This window comes from Canis aureus, chromosome 3 (assembly GCF_053574225.1).
Source record: "Canis aureus isolate CA01 chromosome 3, VMU_Caureus_v.1.0, whole genome shotgun sequence".
NCBI lineage: Eukaryota > Metazoa > Chordata > Mammalia > Carnivora > Canidae > Canis > Canis aureus.
Genome location: NC_135613.1, coordinates 21,403,587 through 21,419,816, shown reverse-complemented (window position 1 = coordinate 21,419,816; position 16,230 = coordinate 21,403,587). Strand labels below are relative to the sequence as shown.

The 16,230-nt window shown below is 52.9% G+C and overlaps 1 long non-coding RNA gene across 1 annotated transcript; it reads left to right on the top strand.

Moving 5' to 3' along the window:
- Nucleotides 1-8,026: 8,026 nt before the first annotated feature.
- LOC144310274 (uncharacterized) lies at nt 8,027-15,910 on the top strand. Its single transcript, XR_013375975.1, has 3 exons — nt 8,027-8,155; nt 9,184-12,117; nt 13,532-15,910. It is a non-coding gene; the product is annotated as an uncharacterized LOC144310274 (long non-coding RNA).
- The last annotated feature ends 320 nt before the right edge of the window (nt 15,911-16,230 follow it).

The following is a 16,230-nucleotide window of genomic DNA, read 5'->3' as shown; positions in this document are numbered from 1 at the left end:
TGATTCAGCAGGTCTGGGTGCAGCCTGGGATTCTGTGTTTCTAACCAATTCCTTGTGATGCTAATGCTTTGGTCCACAGATCCACACTTTGAATAGTAAAATCCAAACGTCAGCCAAAGTTAATTAGCCTCCAGTAGCTACTCAATGAAAGTACTAACCATCTGACAATCCTGAAATGTATGAGTGAAGAAGACAGTCTTATACTCCCATGTCAAGATCATATACCCATACACACACACCTTCATAAAGTCAGAATAGGAAGGAAAAACAGAAAAGTGGAAGCATTTGGACTTGTTAAGGTGACAAGCTTTTTGGAGGATTTGTTTGAAGGTGGCCATATGTTTGGGAAATAAGCAATTAAAAGGAAAAAAGTACTCGATCTAAAAAGTAGATCACTGCTTTGCTGTTTGTGTCTACTCTAAAAAGGTTTTAGAACTAACTCATTTGGGGAAGAGAAGAGTCTCGAAGTTGATACAGTTCATGTAGAGAGTGCGGCTGGGGGACAAAGCGGCTCTTATGTTTATTGAAGCAGGAAATGATTTAGTCAGGGGAGAGTGGCCCCTTCCACAGTGTCACTTGGGAGGTGAGAACCATTTTCTGGCAGAGCCACCAGGCCCACTGCTCTCGGAGTCGAGCGGTGTCACTGTGGCCTGGGGGCTGCTCCCTGACATTCTGTCTTGGAATGACTTGGGACCACTGCCAGGACTGAACCCTGCCATCCTGAAGAGGGAAGTTGCCCAGCCATGAAGGCACCTTCCTTACTTGCAGGACTATTTGAAGCCCCAGAGCATTATTGAAAGAACAGGGAGGTTCCCAGGAGACTAGCCCAAAGAAAACGGTCCTCTGGATACAGAAGCTCTTCATAAAGACAAGGCATTATTTTGACTTTGTAGTCAGGCTTCGCTGTGTCACGGGCAGGGCCCACAAGATGGCCCACCTGCTCTGAAATCCCCTCTTCTGACTAGTGCCTAACACTGGATGACCGAATTCGACATGCCGTTTGGCCGAGGGTGGGTGTGCATGTGTGCACGAGGACACTGTCCCCTTACAATGACTGGCCCTCTGACAAACCAGCTGGTTCATCTTCACCTGGTCAGTGGAATTTGCTTGAGTTCCAAGAAAAGCTCCTGAGGGCAAGGTTCAGTAGTGACAGTGATCACCTGGACACCATTTCGACACTTCCAGCTTCCAAAATGCTCTCCCGTCCATGATCTGATCGTATCTCACTACACCCTTGAGGCCCATTTCCTAGACCAGAAGACAGGTTCACTGAGGTTACAGAAGCATCCTGGTCCTCACAGGGAGGAAAAGAGGATGATCCCACATGGGCTAGAATAGAATTATGGCTAGAATAAAACACTTTCTAATCTAGCTCCTCCTGTGTTTTTATTTTTCTAATTACTGAGTTTAAAAAGTAATAAAAAGCAATAAGTCAAAAACAGTAACAAATTGCAACCTTCACTGAGGTTATTTCAGCAAAATATTTTTAGTTGCGTTTGAACTACTGAGTATATCCTGAAAACTTAATTGTCGTTTCTAGGTTAAATCATGTCCCCCTCAGCACTGGAGCAACCCCTGTCCGTGTCTCCACAGCCCCTTCTCTCCAGTGAAGGCTGTATGGTGATACCTACACGTGTGCAGGTGTAGGACCCAACCCAGGATTTCTGGGCTCCGACATCCCGACCCTGATTTTTAGTGTCAGCGATGTGTGTGTCCACAGCTTAACATTCCCTGGCTCAGGCTCTAAACCTCTCTGATCTTTCCTTCGTGAGCTTTAATGCAAATCCTAGAGGGGAAACCAGAGCCTGGAGGAGCCAGCTGCTGAGGGAGGGAGAGAACTCGGGCCCTGAGGGTCCCAGGCGATGACCGGGAGAGGCTGCTCTGGAGTCTGCAGGTGGCACAAAATGACCGTTTTATGTTTAACATGAACATTAGCAATTTAATAATACAAGAAACTGACCTCCCACCTCACCTGATCATCCAGAAGCAGCTCACAGAATTCCAGGAGGACCAGCTTCTGCTGCTCACAGACCCCCTCCCATCACTTGGAGGCCAGGGCCCTGCAGGAGTGGTCAATGGTCAGTGGTCGACCCAGGGGTTGGGAGGCTGAAAGAGAAAGGGGTTGGTGTTGGCCCTCAGCCTGGCATCAGCGTAATGTCCACCAGAGGGCACCACCAGACAGCAGATGTCCACGCGCTGCTCAGGCCCCAGAAACTCCTCCAGCCCAGCTCACTGGGCCAGGTGGTCCAAAAATACTGATTGAATGCCTACCGTGTGCCAGTGAGGCCTCTGCCCTCCATAGACACGGGGACAAGAAATTAAGTGTGTAATTATATACCATGATTCGTGCTATAAGAGAACAGCAGCAAGGAGAGGGAACACCAGGGTGGGCAGCATGGAGAATGAGGAATCAGGGAAGGGCCCTGAGGGAGGGAACAGCCATCCAGGTGAAGGCAACAGCACATGCAAAGGTCCTGGGGCAGGGAAAGGCCAGCCAGTGAGTTTTGTCTCTTTAACATCAACCTGGAATTGGAGCGGCTTAAAACAAGAGAATGCTGGAGTGAGAGGAGCTGTCAGGGCTCACATGGCCCAACCTGCTGGACTCAGAGAAGGTTGGGTGGTGCGGAGGGCAGCTAACACCCCCCGCCAAAGGTTTCCAGCCAGGTGGGGCAGAGGCTCATCCAAAGTAATTTTCCTAAAGCCATCTCCCCCAGAGCCCAGGAGCGAAGCAGACGGTCAGACATTTCCCTCAAGGGGGGGGTTGTTAGGAGCCCTCAGGTGGGCAGGGGTGGGAGCATGGGGGGAGCAGGAAGTGGCATCTGCTGGGGAAAGCACCCTGGAGGTGCAGGGGAGGAGGGGGTTCCAACAGCCAGGAGAGGTCTGTGCATGGCCTTTCTCCGGCCTTGCTCTAGATGAGATGCAGTCATCTGGGCACTGGGGTCAGTGGCTTCCTGGGTGGGTGGCCTTGACAGCTGGCCGGCGAGGGATTCTGCTCAACGCCCCCAGGAGGCTTGGCAATCCGGCAGCCTCTCGGCCGGTTACCCCACGGGCCGCTTCGGCTCTGAGCGGCCGCGAGATACGGCTGAAAGAGCCCGCCCCACGTGGCTCCATTCCCATCCCTGCCACCTTCCAGCTGCGTGACCTGGGGCCAGCACCTGCCCCTCTGTGCCTCAGTGTCCTCATCTGCAGACTGATGCGGTAACAGTACTGCCCCGCGCAGCCCCGTGCAGCCTGCGGGAGGATCAGGGCCTCGAGGGCTGACCCGGGTGCCCGTGCGCCGCAGCGCCCGTTCCGGGGCGCAGGGCTTCGCAGCCTCAGCAAGACCGCACGCCCCGCCCGACGAGCAGCGGGTGGTTGCATTCCTCGTCCATGTCTTTTGCCCTTTTCTTGGTTTTTCTGGACTAACACAGTGTTCTCAGTTAAGATGGTCTTTCAGGCTTTTTTTTTTTTTTTTTAAAAAACACAAAAACTTAACCAGCTAAACAAAACCGAGTCCATTTATAACAAAGTCCCACCAGAGCAAACATTTGCAATCCCCCACAAATTTAAACAGGCTGCAGCTCATGTCTTTAAAAGCCACCAGCGTCTTCATGTTTATCTGGGCCTTTCTCTCTGCTAGGAGGTACTTTTCCATCTACCCTCCTTACTCCCAGCAGAGCCCGAGGAGTGGGGGCGGCCATCCAGGTGCTGGACCAGGGTGGGGACCCTGCTCCCGGCTACAGGAGAGGCTGTGAGCTGGCAGTATGAGCTGGATGTGGCCCCATGGCATTGGTCAAATCAGAAGAGTTCACCTGGAAATGCAGATTCATGGGTTCCCTGAGCCAATTCCTACCTGGCCAACCTGCCTGTACCTGGCGGTCACTCCCCCCAAGAGCATGTGCACCCAGAACAGCATTTGAATCATTCTTTTTTCTTTTCTTTCTTTTTTTTTCTTCTTTTTTTTTTTTTAAAGTAAGCTCTATGCCCAACAAGGCTTAAACTCACAACTCAGAGATCAAGAGTCACACACTCCACCAACTGAGCCAGGCCGGCACTCCTTGTTTTCCTTTTTAAATAACTTATTGAGGGGCAGCCCTGGTGGCTCAGCGGTTTAGGGCCACCTTCAGCCCAGGGCCTGATCCTGGAGACCCGGGATCGAGTCCCACGTCGGGCTCCCAGCATGGAGCCTGCTTCTCCCTCTGCCTGTGTCTCTGCCTGTGTCTCTCATGAATATATAAATAAAATATTTTTAAAAAATAACTTACTGAAGTCAAATTCACACAACCTAATATTAGCCACGTTAAAGTGAACACCCGAGTGGCATTTTGCATCCTCAGAGTACCCGGGCACCCACCCTGAGAAACTCCGTGCCCATGAACCCCACTCCTCTCCTCTGGCAACCCATCTCCTTCACCTCTGCGGATTTGCCTCTGCCAGGCATTTCTTATAGATGGGATCTTACAGATGTGGCTGCCTTCTTTCTCTGAGCGTGTCTTCAGGGTTCATCTGTGTTGTAGTCTGGGTCAGAGATCCACTCCTCTTCAGGGCTGAGGGGTACCCCAGCCTGTGTTGTGCACACATTACGCACATCTGCCTCAGTATCACACAGCGGCCCCTGGGAGCCCAGCCCGTTTGCCCCTCTGGGCCTTGTTCCAAGCCCCACTTGCTGGCTCTCTGCAAACCCGAGGGCCACTCAGATTAGTGGCCAGCATCCTCTCTGGGAGCACAGTCTCAGACGGGTGTCCAGAGGGTAACTTGTTGGCCAGTCCCTGCCCTGGGCACCACTCACACCCGTACACTCATGTACACTTATGTATGCACGTGTATATGGCTGTTGCATCATGGCCACATAATGCTGTCGGGAACCTTGCTGTTTTTCACTTAACGGTGTATCTTGGAGATCGGTCCACATCCTCATGGAGAGCTCTGTCATTCCCTGCTGCATACAACTCCACCACATGGCTGCCGTGGAGGGAGGCCCCGGGACCCCTCAGCACCCTGACCCTCAGCCCTGGGTCCCAGGCCAGCCCAGAAAGGGATTACCCAGAGATGAAGGTAATCAAATGAATGAAAAAGTGAATGGCTGCTTTTTACCCATTGTTTAAGGCCTAGAGCAGATGTTACCTCCTCCAGGAAGCCTTCCCGGGGTCTCGGCCCTTCCTCTGGGCCCATATGCTCAGCACAGCACAGAAACCCACTGGCTGTGGCTGACGGGCACTGTGTTGGCAACCAACACGGCGGCCTCCGTTTCTCCTGGTAGCTCCAGGAGTGGACAGGCCCCCTAAAACAGAGTGGTGAATGGAGAGCGCCTGGCACACAGCTGGGGGATGAACAGACGGCAAGGGTCATCTCTGCCATCATCCATGCCACATGTAAGCACACCTAACACTTTCTGTTTCCACCCAGCTCTGCAATTACACCCATTTTGCAGATGAGAAGCTGAGGCTCTGAGAGATTCAGTATCTCACCTGAGGCCACATAGTTCGTTCCTAAGTGGGAGCTGACCGACTCCAGGCTGACCACACCTCCCCAGCTCTTCCCCATCCCGAGCCTTGCTGCTACCCTCCTGTTGGGGCTGGAGGGGACACACCAGAGCAGAGTGTGCTGGGGAACCTAGGCAGTGAGCTGAGGCTCAGGGGGAGTGGGAAACATGGCCTGTGTCCTGGCACCCTCAGGATGCTGGCATGGAGGGGGAGGATGGGGGAAAGAGGCGACCCTGCAGCTGTGTTCTGTTTGCAGACACGCTGCGTAAGGACCAAGGCTGGGGACCAACCAAGGCCCTTGGACGACACAGGGAGAGACACCCACGGGACCCTCCCCAGAGCAGAGGGCAGGCCCCCCACCACCCAATTCCCTCCTGAGGCTTGGCTGCCACGTTGGCTGCAAAGTTATGATCTGGCCTCTCTCACCTCTCCTTTGGGGACAGTGGGAGGGCAAGGGAGGAACATGTTCTTTAAGAGGAGACCCTGAAGATGTTGGGGGGCTTCAGTTAAAAGAAAATAAAGCTGAGGGGAGCCCAGGGCTGAGGAGACCGGAATGCACTTGCGCGAATAGGTCCCCCATCAATCAGAGGACGTCTTGCCTTCACCTCCTTGTCTTCCTCCTCCCTGTTTCCAAAACAGCGTTTTGGGAACCCTGTTGTTCCCAGGCTGGTTCCAGGAAGAACTGGAGAGATATGGATGGAACAGGGATCTACGGCGGCAGGGGAACACAGGTGGGGGCTCCCCCCGCCTTATTGCAGAGAATCTAGATCTCAGAGAAAGGAATAGATCTCAAGCAAACTGGAGGCAGGAAACTCATCCTCATCACAAAGCAGGGTTGAGGCTGGGAGGAGGCGAGGCACAAACACGGAAGCTGGCTTTGGGGGGGGCGGGCAAGGTCTGCAGTGAGTGAATGAGGCATCCTGGGGTCGCTGCAGGATTTGGGAAAGATGATTGTGGGGGAAGAAGTAGATTTCTTTATTTGTTAGGGAACTGCAAGTAAAAATTCGCACTCCTTCCTGTCCCCAGGCGATGGCTGGATCACAAGGTCTGCAGCTCTCTCCCGGACTGTGCCATCTGGAACCCTGGCTCATTCGAGGGTTACACCCGCAAAGCCCATCTCCTGACAAGGAAATCATGGAACCCTCAGCACAGCTCAGAGAGGCCGGGACTGTCATTACCCCGCACCAAAGATGACAGCGCGGAGGCGCAAGGAAATCTTGGGAGTTGCCCAAGGTCACAGAGCTAGGAAGGGGCCATGCGGGGACAAAGCCCGGGTTCCCCTGCCTCCAAATCCTGACCTCTTTTCCCTGCCCAGCTCTGCCCCCGGGGAAGGATCCAATGACACTGAATCGTCTCTTTTTCAGAGTTTAACATTTTGGGCCAAATCTGAGTGAGGTTTGCTGTTTCCTCTGAAAAGTTTGGCCTGACCTCAGGGCACCGCTGCCTGGTCACTGGCAAGAGTCCTGCACTGGCCGGGATGGGCCGGCGGGCAGGCTGCTCTGGACACAAGTCAACAGAAACTCAGATAACCCAATAAAAGTTCTTATTTACCTTTGTGGTCAAAAAAGGACAATTTCAAGGTGTCAAGCATGATAATGCCCAGTGCTGGCATGGAAGCGGGGAGTGGGGACTTCTTGTTTGTGCCGGTAGAAGTTCAAATCTGTACAACTTTTTGGACAGCAACTTGACACTATGAATCAAATGTCTTAAAAAAAAATACAAAGTCCTTGACTCAGCCACTCCACTTCTAGGAACACAGCCCAAAGAAATAATCCTGCACAATAGAATTGTCCTCATTCACACATCGATGGAGCTCCGATGGAGGGTCCTACGTGGTCAGTGGTGCTCATACCTGATTGGTTAACGAGAACAGTTGTTCTTCCGTGGACTGATTTTGCTTCCCCCCAAATGGAAGAATGCTTTGGCTATTTTTAAAAAAGCACCTAATTAGTATGCATATAAATTTCTATTTATTTCATGGGCTGGCTTCCAATTCCAAAGGCCACAGGATTTTCAGTCTGGAGAGGATCTTAGGGCTTTTCGAGTCAACATTTCCCAAAGGGTATCACATAAGAGGTTAAAGGGTAGGTGAGAATGGATACTTTTGCCTTGGAATGTGTTCAGGAAAATGGAACATGCTCTTCCCTGCAGGACTTCTCAGAGCCTTTGCTATATGATGGGCATTGCAAGCCTCCACCAGGCAAATAGAGGGTGCAGTGTTCCTGCTCCACGTTTGGCCACTGCATTCGTTTTCCGGGGCTGCTGTAACAAAGTGAACTATGTGGTGTAAAATAAAAGACATTCTTTCATAATTCTAGTGGCCGGAAGCCCAAGATCAAGGTATCAGCAGGGCCAAGCTCCTGACAGCTCCAGGGGAGGACCTTTCCTTGCTCTTCCAGTGCTTAGGGGCCCCAGGCATCCCTTGGCTGTCTTCACATGCTTGTCTGCCCCCGTATCTCTATCCAGTCATCACAGTAGGACACACCCTGCTCTGATAGGGCTTCATCTGAACTTGACCTCTGCCAAGACTATTTCCAAATAAGCTCATATGCACAGGTTCCAGATGAATGTGAACAGTTGGGGGCGGGGGGGACTCCATTCACCCCAATACAGATGGAAAGCCCTCCGAGGCTTCTAAGCTGGGAAGGCACAGGAGCATCCCATGACCTGCTGCACCAGGACAGACCACAGAGGTAAGGGCGAGGGGACACGTGGCCAGCTGGAGGCCGTGCGGCTGGGAGAGTGGCTGGCCTGGGGCTGCATTTTGAAGGTGAAGTAACAGGTGGTAACCCAGCATCTGAATGAAAATGAGGCATCGGGGATTTGAGCCCAAGAAACTGGAATGAGAGAGATGCCATCCATGGAGAGAGCTACGTAGTTACCGGAAGTAGTTTCGGGAAGCCCAGCATTCACTAGCTGGGAAGGACAGGACCCCTGCATGGCTTAGAGCTAATACTGAGCTGACCCCGTCAACCCCAGCTATGGTCTACTTGTGTTTCCAGAGAGTTCTGACTCCCAGAATGGTCTATGACCCCTGCCCTGTGCCCCCCCGGCCTCGAGCCATCTCCACTCTCCTGCCCCAAGTGCCTCCACTTCTCCCACACCCCAACTGTCTGACCCACTGTGTGCCCTGCAGGACACACCTGCCTCCCTGTCACTGTGCGAGGCTGTAAATACCAGGACCGAGAGCAAGCCGCTCCTCCTCTGGGAGCCTTGGCGTCCTCTTCTGAGATACGGAGGTTCCAGGGCTCGAAGATGGGTCATTTGGCGGTTGCCCTCCCGGCCCCTGTGGCTCTGCACAACGGCACCCTGCCCACATGCGCAGTGCCCACGGGCCTTCCCGGCAGCTGGTGTGTGCCAGGGAGGGAAAGGGAGGTGGTACCCGGTCTGACCCTCCCTGGGATGGGCGCCGCTGTGGGTGCTCGAGCAGACAACAGGGTCTGCACAGAGCAGGAGAGGTCACCTGGGTGGGGAGACTCCTGTGGCTTCTGGTGGCTTTCGGTGGCCGTGCGGCTTGGGCTGGGCTGACCAGTGGGCTCACGGAGTCCAGCCGCCACAACCTCGGGCCTGGAGCCCGCCTCTGTTTCAACAGGGCTAAGGGTGGTTTGCACTCATGGAAACGGGTCATGCTGCCCAGGCTGGAGTCACCTCCCAAGCTCTCCACGAAGCAGGTCACCGAGCCAGGCAACTGTCCTAATTTGAGCTCTGAAATTTCTTGTAGACCTCTCCCTTTTGCCGGGAATTCAGAGGACTTGGTCCAACATCTGGGCAGGAAGGCGGCTGACCCACTTCCATGCATCGGATCGTCAGGCAACAAGAGATATGGTGGCGGGGTGTGGGGTGACCGCATGGGCGCACTCGGAGATGCTCAGGCTTTCCATCTGCAGAATGGGCTCTTGCTGGCGGCCGTCCCTTCACAAAAGGGCAGCTTAACCCCAACAATGAAGTAAGCACACAAGCTGTGAAGAAGGCCAGCCCTTGGATTCGGATGAGTTCAGTTGGGAGGACGCTGGCCAATTTTCTCATGCTCCCTCAGCATGCGGACAGGGAGACGTGGGTGACAGTGACAGTGAGCGTGTGCATGTCCCAGGGCTGCTGTAACAAACTGCCTCAAACTGGGAGCTTAACACAGCAAATGTGCAGCTCCAGAGGCCGGAAGCGTAAAATCCCAGTGTGGGCAGGCCCCGTTCTCTCAAGGACCCTTGCTTGCTGTCCCGGCTTCTGGTGCCTGCAGCAACCTTCAGCGTCCCTTGGCTTATGGGCCTGTCACTCCTGCCTCCGCCTCATCATCACGTGGCCTCCTCTGGCAGTGTCGATGTTCCTCTCTTCTAATACGGACCCCAGCCAATGGATTCAGGCCCACCCTAGCCCATCAGGACCCCATTTAACCTGACATCTGCAAAGATCCTATTTCCAAACCAGGTCACTCGCAGCTTTGGGGGTAACATATCTTTTCAGAGGACACGTCCTCCCATGCTGACTGAAGAGTCAGAAAGCCTGGGTAGAGGGACAGTCCCCTCCTGGCCATGTTTAGGGGAGGGGGCAGGCAAGCATGGCTGGAGAGCCCTGCACTATCCCACCTGCCCTCACAGATGGAAGTTCCCCAGGTTTCCCTTGCAAGAGGCAGCTGGCCTGATGTCAGCCAGTTGCCCAGTGGCAAGGCCATGCCAGGATGCAGAGCTCTGCTGCTGGGCCAGGCCCGAGCCGTGACATGAGGAAGGAAGCGCAGCGGCTCAGCCCCAGCCCTGTACACAGGCCTGGGTGAGGATGGACGGCTAGAGCGGGAATTCCTGGCAGAGAGAAATCCATGCCTTTGCCTGTTGGATAGCAGAAGGGCTTGTCCTTGTCATAAGGGCCCCGTGTGACTTCCCAGGCTGCATCCACAGACCCTACAGCAGCCGCCACGCTGGGCAGTCCTCTGGAGGGGGACCAAGGTGGCTCACAGGCTCCCCAGAGGTTGGCTCTGCAGGGGTGTTTGCCAACCCAAATGACACACTTCCCAGAGAGGTGTAGGGACCAGCCTGAGGTCACACAGCCATCAGGACTACATGGGGGTCCAGGCACCTTGCCTCCCATTCTGGTCAGTGGGAGCCTCATAGCCTTCATTCACCCAGATGGTGTCTGTTGGGGAGGTCTTTGCACACAGGAAGCCAGGGTGGACATGATAATGGCTCTACAGTGGCAGTTGGGAAGAAAGTATCACCCTTGCACACCCATCCTACCTGTGAGCAGCTAGAGGCTCCGGGAGGCTGGACTCAGCCAAGGGTTCCATCCCCAATCGGGCCTCTTGGGTGTCCTATCATGTCACTGAGCCTTAGCTTCCTTAGCTGTGATGATCACAAATTTCACGTCACCAGCAGTCATGAGGATTCGAATTCCCTCCCAGCAACAACTGGCATATCGTAGGTGCCCAAGAAAGGTGACGTTTCCAATTTTCTATTGCTGCTGTAATCCATTTCCACTTAGCAGCTAAAACAACACAGATTTATTGTCTTGAGGCTAGAGGTTAGCAGATCTCTAACCAGGGTCTCTCTGGGCTCAATCAAGGTGTCAGCAGGGCTGCTCTCCTGGGGGTTCTGGGGGACAACCGACTCCTTGCCTCTCCAGCTTATAGGGAAGGTATTCCTGGCCTCAGGGCCCTTGCCTGAGCTCAGAGCCAGCAACATTGCATCTCTTAGAGCCTTCTCCTCTTGGATCACAGCTGGAAAAGCTCTGGGATTTTAGGACTGGATGGTTATATTGGGTCCACTGGGCAACCCAGGATAACCTCCATATCACAAGATCCCAAACTCAATCACATCTGCAAATTCCCTTTTGCCACGCAAGGTCACATACACACAGGTTCCGGGAATTAGGGCAAGGACGTCTGGGGGTGAGGGGTGTTATTTTGCTGACCACAGGTGAGTGGAGTTGAATTCCATCAAGCAAGGGAAGCCTGGCCTGGTCTCTGGCAGTTCTTTTTGGATGAAGAGGATTCCACTAACACCAGCTCATTCCAGAACCATTTCCCATCGTTCTGCTGTTTTTGACTCTCTTCAAAGAAGTACTGTCTAGCCAAGGAGACTGGGTCAGGGCTGCCAAACCTTTGCTTCAAAATAAACCCTACTAGGAAATTTCCATGGGATTGGGCCCTTTTCTTGCCCCACAAACCTGCCTGAAATCAAAAACCAAGCAGGGCTTCTTGTGGAAGGGCTGTCAGACTTTGAGCTCTCCAACATGGGGCTTTCGTTGTTGTTTTGGCATTTATTTTCTTCTGTTAGTTTCCCCCCATCAAGCTCAATGGCACTAGGTGTACCATCGTGCAGGCAGAGGAAACCTGGGTTAGGATGTCAACGACTTGGAAAGGTGTCTGCAGCTCTCCTCCTCAAAAGGCCCTAAACCAGGACGCCTGGGTGGCTCAGCGGTTGAGCATCTGCCTTCAACTCATCCTGGGGTCCCAGGATTGAGTCCCGCATCGGGCTCCCCACATGGAGCCTGCTTCTCCCTCTGCCTGTGTCTCTGCCTCTCTCTGTGTCTCTCATGAATAAATAGATAAAATCTTTAAAGAATAATTTTTAAAGAAAGGGACCTAAACCATCCCCACTTAAATTCTTCAGGAGTCCCTCCTCATCGTCTTCAAGCAGAGCTCAGCCATTTCTCTTCTGCCCACATAGAGGTAGGCACAAAAATCCCTCTGGCCTAACACTCAGCATCTTTGACCTTGATTTACCCAGAAGTATTTACAAACAGGCTGAGCGTGGGACACTTCCCCATGGGAGAAGTGCATTTGTTTTGGATTTCGAGCAGGTTGCAAGGACAGACATCCTCTCATGAATTCTCCCCACAATGCTGGCATCCCCACTTTGCTGGTGGGGAAACAGGGTGGGACAGGGGAGGGGACGAGGTCATGGTCACTCAGCCGAGGTCATGGTCACTCAGCCAGTAAGGGGCAGGGCTGGAGTTTGAAGCTGTGTCTTTTGACTCTAAATCATTCCAGTCTACAGTGACAACATGCAACCTCTACTGTGGTAAGAAATATATATGTGGTCTTTGTCCTAGGTTCCTGCCACAAGAGCCCCTAAAGCCCCGGTCACCTCCTCATAGTGGTAAAAGTGGGGTCTTTATGTCCAAAAAGACCCCTTCAACCACACCCGAGTCCATGCTAATGGGGTGACCCCTGGCAGCCCCCAGATAGCTTCAGCATGGGGCTGGGAGCCGGAGGAACAACCGTGTGATTAGAAGGTTGGAATCTGAAGCTCTGTCTCCAACCTCCAGGGAAGGGAGAGGGGCTGGGGACCCATCACACCTCCATAATGGAACCTCCATAAACACTCTCAATGCAGGGGTTTGGAAAGCTTCTGGCTTGGTGAACACACCCATGTGCCAGGAGGGTGGTGCACCCCAAACTCCAAGGAGACAGAGGTTCCTACTGGATTCCCCCCCTACCGCCCTCATGTACCTCTTCACCTGGCTGTTGATTTGTATCCTTTATAATAAACCAGTAAATGTAAAAGGAAACCAGTAAAAGGAAAGTGGTTTCCTGCGTGCTGTGAGCTGATACAGCAGATTATCAAACCTGAGGGTGTCATGGGAACCCTCAAAGTGTAGCCAAGTCAAACAGGAGTGTGGGCAGTCTGGGGTCCTGCTTCTTGCGACTGGAATTTAAGTGGCGGCAGTCTTATGGGTCTGAGCCCTAACCTGTAGGGTCTACGCTAACTCCAGGTAGTGTCAGGATTGAATGAAGTTGTGGGACACCCAGCTGGTATCCACAGTAAACCGAAGAACTGCTTGGTGTCAAAAGTATTATGAGTAAAAATATAGAGTTTACTAGTGTCTATAGTTGCGTGTTCATTCATTTGGTGTTTGATAAGTCCATCAGGTCAACCATGTGCTGGTGCTAAAGTGACAGACACAAAATGTGCATTCCCTGCGCCCCACAGCACATGGAGCAGAAGGGAAGCACATTCTCCAGGACCCTGCACACCAGGACCCCAGGGGAACTTGTGAACAAAGACAGCAGAGATTCTGGTTCAATTGGTGCAGGGTGGGTCCATCACGCTGGTAATTTTTAAAATTTCTTTTTAATTTAGGTATATGGCAGGCTGGACAACAGTCCCCGAAGGTATCAGGTCCCAATCCCTGGAACCTGTAAATGTTCCCTTCCATGGGAAAGACTTTGCGGGTATGACTGATGCTCTTGAGTTCGGTAAGCGGGATCCTGGATCATCTGGTGGCCCCAAAGCACTTGCATCACTACAGGGAGGCAGAAGGAGACGTAACACACACAGAGGGGAAGGCAGCGTGACGGCAGAAGCGGAGATGGGAGGGATGTGGCCACCAACCAAGGGCTGCCGGCAGCCACCAGAAGCCAGAAGAGACGAGAGCTTTCAGAGGGAGCCTGGCCTTGATGCCCTGATCTCACAGTTCTGGCCTCCAGAACCGAGAGAAAATAAATTTTGTTCTTTTACACCACCAAGTTTATGGTAACTTACTACAGTGGTCACAGCAAACGAGCGCCAGGAAGAGCTTACAGATGACGATAGGCACAAACCGCAAGTGCACAGCCTGGAGTGTTATATGCATGTACCCCCCTGTGTCACCCTGTGGATAACGACACAACATCCCCAGCATCCCGGAACATACCCCCAGCAATAGCCACTCTCCCGACCTCTGTCACAACAGATTGGTTTTGCCTGTTGCAGAGCTCCACACACATGGGGCGTGAGGCTTCTTTTGCTCCACTTAACATCGGTGAGATTCAGACATGTTGGGTTTTTCCTCCTTTGCTGAGGAGTATTATTCCGCTATAGGAATACATCATGATTTGTTCATCTGTTTTCCTGTTGACGGTCATTGGAGCTGCTCTTAGTTATTAGTATTATAACAAAGCAGACGGGAACATGGGCCTGCGTGCTCTGGAAGCATACGCTCAGCTACCTCAGCCACCTACTTAGGAGTGGACCTGCTGGGTCCGGACCAGTAAGCTTCTGTAGCTTCCCAGGTGATCCAAATGTGTAATCAGGTGCTGAGAACCATTGCTCTAAACTCACGGTCCTCAACTGGGGCTGCTTTGCCCCCCAGGGGACATTTGGCAAGGTCTGGAGACATTTTTGTTGTTACAACAGAGACTGGGGAATGCTAATGATCTCTAGTGCTTAGGGGGTCAGGGGTGCTGCTAAACATCCTACTGTACATAGGGCAGCACCCCCCCCCCCCCCCACACACACACACGGTGATGGATCACCTTGCCCCGTGGCCAAAAGCCCTGAGAAACCCCACCGTACACGGCTGAGTCACAGCCTCATGCATGAGTGACTCACCTGCGCATAAGTTGCAGCTCAAAGAGCACAGTTCCTGCTTGGAGAGGCGAGCTGGGGTGCCAATGGTGAGGGTCCGAGGCCTGGCCCCACTGGGTGAGCCACGGGAAAGAGCAGGCTGCCTGCTGAGACTGTGGCGTCCTTTCTCGAGGGGACCTCAGCTGTGAGGCTTTACCTGAAGCTCCGAGGCAGCCTCCTGCCGCACAGGTGCACAGAGTGGATTTCTGACCTCACTCCCCTCCTCTGCACTTTCTTCCTGGGTCTGTTGGCTCCAGGGACACCGGACGCCCTCAGGGAGTGGGAACCAGTCTTAGCCATGCTGTAGATGTTGCAGATGTTTGCTTGTGAGGGAGTGAATGATGGTCCAGGTGCACGTCCCAGCAGCGTGGCAGTGAGACGGCGTTGGGCCCACAGGCCTTGGAATGAAGATCAAACCAGTAGGCTTCCGACCGGCTCCACCTGCTGGGGGATGTTTGTGGTGCCATACAGGCACTCTCGTGGGGCCTCTGTGTGTGTGTGTGGTGGAGGGGGGCAAACGCTGGCTGCTCACCACCCGCCCCTTTCCTCTTCCTCCTGGGCCAGATGGACTACAGTTCCCAGCATCCCTTGCAGTCAGGTGACTGAATACAGGTGAACTCCTGAGCACCTCTTAAAGACCTCCCACACCTGCTCCTCCTTGCTCTGGCCCTACGCAGGAGCCTGAAGCCAGGAGGCTGAAGCCAAGGGTTGCTGGTGGGTGGTGGAGTCAAAGAAGGAAGAGCCTGGTCCCTAAGTCTCCCCACCTGACACCTACTTTGCCCTATTGAGCAGAAAACAAACTCCAGTTGTGTTAAGTCACTGAAATGTGGAGATTGGCTTGTTTTAGCAGCTAGTATGAACTTAACTAGTACCCCCTGTCTCTCCAAACAGGGAGATAAGTATCAACTCCACTCCTAGTAAGAAGTGATTCCTCACCCCAAAAATGACTTAGAATGCAGAAGGAGGAAAGGTTTGAGGAAAAACATAGATGCCAAGGACACCACTGAGCAACGTGGACCTCAGGGAGCAGCGAAGGCCGTGGCATGTGGTGGGCATTTCTCAACTACTGTAGTAAGGCTTTCGGAATTTGTGGACAGGCATTCAGATGTGCAAAAATGAGTGAATCATTCTGTGCTCTTGTGTTTTTTGTTTTTTTATTATAATGTTTACACATAATTAGGGGCACCTGGGTGGTTCAGTGGTTGAGCATCAACCTTCGGCTCAGGTTGTGATCTTGAGGCCCAGGAATCGAGTCCCACATTGGGCTCTCTACAGGGAGCCTGCATCTGCCTCTGCCTATGTCTCTGCCTCTCTGTGTCTCTCATCAATCAATCAATAAAATCTTCACCTAAAAATCTTTTAAAAAAAACAATTACATTCATTTACACATAATTAAAATCATATTGGCTCTTTAGAAGTACTTTCCACTCTCACATTTCATGAAATCTATTCAG